The sequence below is a fragment of the Pinus tabuliformis genome, chromosome 5_1 (assembly GCF_031772625.1).
Source record: "Pinus tabuliformis cultivar Carrire ecotype Pingquan chromosome 5_1, CPIR1, whole genome shotgun sequence".
In the NCBI taxonomy this organism is placed as follows: domain Eukaryota; kingdom Viridiplantae; phylum Streptophyta; class Pinopsida; order Pinales; family Pinaceae; genus Pinus; species Pinus tabuliformis.
In genome coordinates this window covers 629,428,911-629,435,695 of record NC_142305.1, presented here as the reverse complement: position 1 = coordinate 629,435,695, position 6,785 = coordinate 629,428,911, and the positions used below count along the sequence as shown (strand labels likewise).

Below are 6,785 nucleotides of genomic sequence, written 5' to 3'. Positions count from 1 at the left end.
CTCTCACAAGCTCACACACACAAACCTATGCTCTATATTTCTTTGTCTCACTGACTTGTGCTCACAAAACAATGATCACAATTGTGCCTTTCGATCTCCTACAAGCAATTCAAATTAGCTAATTCTGGCAAGTTCTATTTTTGGAACTCAAACTAGTGATTGAAGAGTTAACTAACTCATGCAACTCGTCTTGCCTCAATTTAGAACTTGAGGCTCATTGGTTTGTCCTTTCCCAAAAATAACTCGCACTAGAATACAAGAAATTAAGCCTTGCACTCCTGCATATCATTCAAATTGCTTCATGAACTGTCCTAACTTATAGGAACTCTCCCTGATTTTTAAGAACGCGTGCATGCTAAGGAGAACTGCTTCTTGGTCTCATTCACTGAGGCACAAGTCAAAGGAGGACCTTTCTCGCTATTATTTTCAACAATATGAGGCTTTGTCCCAAGACAAGTTAGTAAATTAAGGCCCAACTAAAGCTAATTGAAGAATGGTAGAAAAATGTATGTAGGATAAGGGCTACAGGGAATTGTTGGAGTGAGGTCAAAGTTGGATGCAATCTTTTCTAGCCTTCTAGGAAGCCAAATTTTTTATGTTCTTTATGTTGACTAACTGTGATAAGTTCTTATCAAAGATGCATTCCTCTATGATAGAATGATGGAAGAAGTCCATGATGCTTTTGGCTCCTTCACAAAAACATGAAGCCACCATATAGAAAGTTGTAGATATTATGGGGCTAAAAGGACAAATGCATCATGCTTTAATGATAATGTTGAGATTGAAATGCACACGTAAGAATCCCACACTCTCCAATGGCACAAAGTGCTTAGTACCCCTCCCAATTGTATATGAAAACTAGTATGGTCATAACTTCGATTGAAAAAATTGCTTTGTTTCATCCATATCTACAAACACTCTACTCAATTAGAAGCAAGTTTTCATGAAGCAACAATATAGAAAGGTGTAGATATTATGGGGGCTAAAAGGACAAATGTCTCATGTTTTAATGAAAATGTTGAGATTAAGAAATCTACAATCTCCACTGTCACAAAGTGCTTAGTACCCCCTCCCAAATGTACTTGAAAACTAATATGTCATAACTTAGATTGCACAAAGTGCTTAGTACCCCTTCCAAATTTAGATGAAAACTAGTATGCTTAGTACCCATCCCAAATGTAGATGAAAACAAGTATGTCATAACTTGGATTGCACAAAATGCTTAGTACCCCTCCCAAATGCAAATGAAAACTAGTATGTCATAACTTGGATTGAAAAATTTGTTTTGTTTCATCAATATCTACAAACTCTACTCAATTAGAAGAAAGTTTTGCTTATGCTTGAAGATTCCAATTACCTTCCTTTACCCATATTGCCTATGTCCCATGTTTTAATGAAAATGTTGAGATTGAAATACACACATAAAAAACCTACAGTCAAGCGGCACAAAGTGCTTAGTACCCCTCCCAAATGTAGATGAAAACTAGTATGCTTAGTACCCCTCCCAAGTGTAGATGAAAACTAGTATGTCATAACTTGGATTGCACAAAGTGCTTAGTACCCCTCACAAATGTAGATAAAAACTAGTATGTCATAACCTGGATTGAAAATTTTGTTTTGTTTCATCCATATCCACAAATTCTACTCAATTAGAAGAAAATTTTGCTTATGCCTAAAGATTCCAATTACATTCCTTTACCCATATTTCCTATGATAAATTTACCCATATTGCCTATAATAAATTTGCATGAGCACACATGATATAACAAGCAACAAAAGAGTTCAATTAAAACAAATGGAACCATTAAATTACATAGCTCATACATACCTCTTTCATCTTTGACTAGTGAATTCCCTCATACACCTCTTTCATCTTTTCCCATTACATTTGTTGAATTTTCATTAGCCTTAAATCCACAATTTTCATTAGCCTTATTTTCCACACTCATAAAACCCAAAACAAAAACCATGAAAAAAGGTATATATATTAAACAAAAAAATAAATAAATAAATAAACAAAATTAAACAAAAAAAAAAACATGAAAAACAAAATACCAAACCACAATTTAGCATGGCCATGCTCACAAGTGTAAAAAAATAACAATAGTTGTACAAAAACAAAGGAATAGCAAAATATAGCAACAACAATAGCAAAAATAAAATGAAAATAACAAAAGCAAAACATACAAAGAGAAATAGTAGACAAACTCCTCTTTACAATCCCAAAAAGCCTCTACGGCGAATCAAGGACATCCTGCACATTAAGAAATAATAGAGTATTAAATAGAGACCATAAAATCTTATGACAATTATTAAATATATACCAAATATCTTTGGAGAAATATAAAACAAAAAGCAACATTAAGAAATAGAAGAGTATTAAATAGAGACCATAAAATCTTATGACAATTATTAAATATATACCAAATATCTTTGGAGAAATATAAAACAAAAAGCAACATGAGGATTTCATAACATAGCATGGATTTTGCACCAAAAGAGAACTCACCTTTACTACTAGCTCTTCACTATAATATAGTATTGCTACATAGATATTTCAATAGCTTCATCAATCAAATTCATAACATAATAAAAAAATAAATCCAAAAAGAACTCACCATCCACCTTTGCCTCTACACTCTCCTTCATTGCCACCATCTTCTTCTTTATATGCATTGCATTGCATTCATAGATAAATAAATCACAAATGATATGTGATGCCTCTATATTAAATAAACACACATGGAATCATACATACCTCTACATCTTGAGTAATGTTCTTCATTGAAAGCACAAGTAGAATCTACAACAACCTTCAAACTCGTCTTTATTTTCCCATTGCCTAAAACCAAACTAGATGATATCAAATAGAGAGCAAAAACTATTTTGAGATATTAAATAGAAACCAAAACAAAGTATGAGAAATCTTAAACAAACAACAAAACCCTTATGAATAACCATATGCAAAAGTACATCAGATGTAGAGGCCAAAAATCGTAAACCCTAAATTGATAAGTAGGGAGGAGAATCATAAACATACATCGGTCTTGCACCATAACTTAACTCCTCTACCTCTACTTCCGCCTCATCTATAGTGCATCCTGTTAGCGCTTGGAATTCACCTAGGCTGAGATAGACAAACTCTCAAGGCTACATCAAACCATTTCACCTCGTAGCTAGCCCTACGAGGTATGAGAAGGCTCTCTCGGGTCAGATTTGATAGATCTTATAATATAATTAGGCTGACCAATTAGGATCAAAGATATTAGGCTAGTAAATTGATAAAGGGGGGTTGATTTAAAGATTTTTGGTTTTTTTGGTGGCAATTGGAGGGAGTGCAATTTAGGGTGCGGGGATTGAGCACAGTTTTTGCAGGGGGATCTTTGGGGCAAGGTAGGAACTTGTGCTGATGCCTTTGGCTTGGATGAGTGATCAGGGAAGAAAGAGAGGAGGTTAAAGAGGGCAAACAAGGACTTTGAATCCTCTTTAAACAGTGGAAAACATAGATATTGAACAGAATTAAAAGCTGAGCATGGCATGCATGAATTCAAACTTTATCACTTCATCTTGTTCAATTAGCAGCAAAGAAAGAGAGATGTAACACATAAATAAACTTACAGTAACAATTAGAAGACACACCATCAACACAATGATCCACAAGAATCCACAATGAAGTCTGCAAAACCCTGGCCTTCCTTTCCTTAAATTGCAGAAGTAGATGTACAATACACAATAATGCTTTCTCCCACAAGAGTCCAACCATGAAAATGACAAGGAGAGAGCATAATATAGACCTCCTAGACCATCTAACTCCCTTCCCCACCTCTAAGGGTCGAGCTCAGCTTCCTAGGAGCAGTTTGAACTAATTCTAAACTAAGAACTAGAAAATAGGCAGCCCAACAACTTGCCTCTATTACTTAGCTAACTCATCCATGCATTAATTTTTCACTATTTACATCAAAGAAGCTTCTAGAAGAGTAAAGAAAGATAAAACCTATCAAAGTGCCATGAAAATATTACATTCATCCATCATCTACAAGTAAAAATGGTCAACCATAGTCAAAACAGTGTTTTTTGACCGAAAATGGCAATTCTGGCAAATCTGGAAGTTCTGGTCGCGCCCCTTCACAGCTGTTTTTGAGTGGTTCCACTGGTCCAAATCAGGTGCAAGATGGCTCATTGGAAAGCTTGGCCTGTCTACTTTCCATCCCAAGTGGAATTTCTGAATTTGGTGTTGATTTGACCCCTCAAAAATTGATTCTCCCAAGGTCACTTTCTGCAACTCAAAAAGTGGGCAGAAAGTTATTTTTTTGATTTATTTTGAGCTTTTGGAGGCTCAAATCTCAAAATTAGGCTTCTCCCAAGTACTGGTAATTTTTCTTTTTTCATGCCCTTTCCAAAAATGCCAAGTTTTCAAAATTCCGAGCAGTCCTCCAAAATGGTCTCACCCGGGGTGAGACCAAACCGTGGGCAAAACCTGTAATTTTACCAAAAATTTCCAAAATGCTCCAAAATTCTCAAAATTTTCACATTTTGATGCTAGATCAAGGCTGATCAGTACCATGATGAGTGAGGGAGGCCTCAGCCAAGATGCGGAGTGGATTTGTCCTTTTCTTCCTCTTCCGGGCCTCCGATAGCTTTCTTTGGAGAATTTTCATTCTCGCCTTGCAAACATGTAATCTGGCCCAGTAATGTGTCCTCATGTTTCGGAGCAGCTCTTTGTCATGGTTTGCCTTCTCCAACAATCTCTCCAAACGAGTAATCTCATGAATGTACCAAGTCTCCCGGTCACCGGGCAATGGGTCACCAGGCCTCCTGCGGTTTAAGCCTCTGTCACCGCGGATTCTCCATAGTTCATCCAGCTCTTTCTCCGTCTCTAGCTGTCGGTTGCGCTGCTCTAAATAAGTGATGGTCCACTGAGCCATCTCAAGCTTCCGCTGTAACACAAGGTTCTCCTCATCTCTCCGCCGGATGATCTCATCAAAATCTGAAGAGGGAGAGTGGGCATCGCGACCAGTGAAATCATCATGTGCCTCTCCAACTGCCTCATCCTCAACCATGGGCTGCTTACCCTCTCGTACTCCCTGTGCCGATGAAGAAAGCGAGGCCCCTTCCACCTGGTGTGGAGATAACACTCGCTGCTCTGAAAATGATGAAGACGAGACCCCTTCCACTGGCTGTGGAGAAAGTACTCGTCGGGCTGCTGCAAATAAGGTCCTATGACCTCTCTGATAAGTGACCCGAGGAGAAGAAACCACATGTCTCGGAATACTAACCTCGGGCTGATGTGATGGCCCTCCCTCCTCATGAACTGCCTCTGGCTCTGGCTGTGGCTGTGTGAAGAACTCACGGGAGATAAAATCTGCCCAAGAAATGCCCTACTGGCTCAGCTGATGAGAAACAACCAGCTGGATAAGACCATGATGACATAGGCTCCGAAGCTGCTGTGCTGGGGTCTGTCTCCGAAAGATAGAGACCATCCTCTGAGTGTCATGAAATAAGTATGCCGAGATGTTCATCATCCTCACTCTGGTGAAGTGCATCAGCATGCGGATATGACAAGAAAATACCCGTGAGAATCTCCCCTCGCATGTGAGGTAGTGCATAATGAGTCTCATGATATCTATATACTCTGCTCGGAGGAACTTGATAGGAAAGTTCCTTGACAAGTTATGCACATAGATAGGCCTGACATATGGCTCATAGTATACTAGGTCCAGCCACTTACGCTTCGGCCTCACCTCACCCACATTGGGTATCCCGGTAGCCTCTGTGATAGCCTCTGGAGAAAACACAAAATTCACCCCTGCAAGGGTGACCTGCCTGTTATGGAGATGTAGGACAAACAACCGGGCCAACTCTCTGTGATGCTGAATGTGTGACAGCCTCTCACAAAACTGATAACAAGCCATATGCTGAAAACAAGACACTGCCAATGGGCAAGCCTGCAACTCTGTCAATGATGTGGGCTCTTCCCTCTTGTGGTGACCACCCTTGCCTCCCCTACGAGGCCTCTGCTGTGTATGAATCTCAGAAGATGATGATCGGTCATCACCTTGCTCATTAGTCTCAGTGGTTGACATGGTGTTATTGAGCAAGGTGGAAAAAACAAGTCAAATTGACCGCTGCCCTGCCTGCAAAATGCTGTGAAGTATGCTGTTTTCAAGGGGAAACATCATGAGGAATATGTTAGGGGAGGGAATTTACATATAGGAAAGGGAAAAATATATATATAAGCAGGGAATTCTGAAGGAAATCATCACACAATGCTAAACATGTCATTCCATCTTTCATCATTTGCAAATTAAAATTTTATTAGGGAAAACTTGTATTTTGAACACCAAGGGAAAGGACAATGAAAATCTCCATGATGGAGGGAAGGATGTCATGAGCATAGGGGGATAGGGCAGCATCAGTTATAAACCTTTAACAGGCTGCTCTCCTTAAATTTTGCCTTTGCATGTCATCTAAGAGCATACTCTGTTTTTTCATAACTTTTGGAATGGCCATTCAATGCTTTTGGGAAACAGTGATTTTGTATGTTTGATCACCAAGGGAGGGAAGGGTTACTGTGATAGTTTTGCAATGGAAATAGAGTATGATGTCTTGTGAGTTAGGGAGATGAGGGGATATAGAGAAATAGGTTTAAGGAGACAATAAAACCCATCACCAAAATCTGCCAAACAATTTTCATAACAGCAGTCTTTCCATGGTGCTGGCAGTTTCATTTTTGCATTTGTCATTGGGAATTAGGATTTCACTGTATGTTTTGACATTGGGGATGG

At 38.8% G+C, this 6,785-nt stretch overlaps 1 long non-coding RNA gene across 1 annotated transcript; it reads right to left on the bottom strand.

The window, feature by feature from the left end:
* Positions 1 to 1,828: 1,828 nt before the first annotated feature.
* On the bottom strand, positions 1,829 to 2,664 carry LOC149166525 (uncharacterized). Its single transcript, XR_016260606.1, has 3 exons — positions 2,619 to 2,664; positions 2,188 to 2,254; positions 1,829 to 1,907 (listed from the first exon to the last, which is right to left on the bottom strand). It is a non-coding gene; the product is annotated as an uncharacterized LOC149166525 (long non-coding RNA).
* Positions 2,665 to 6,785: the final 4,121 nt, after the last annotated feature.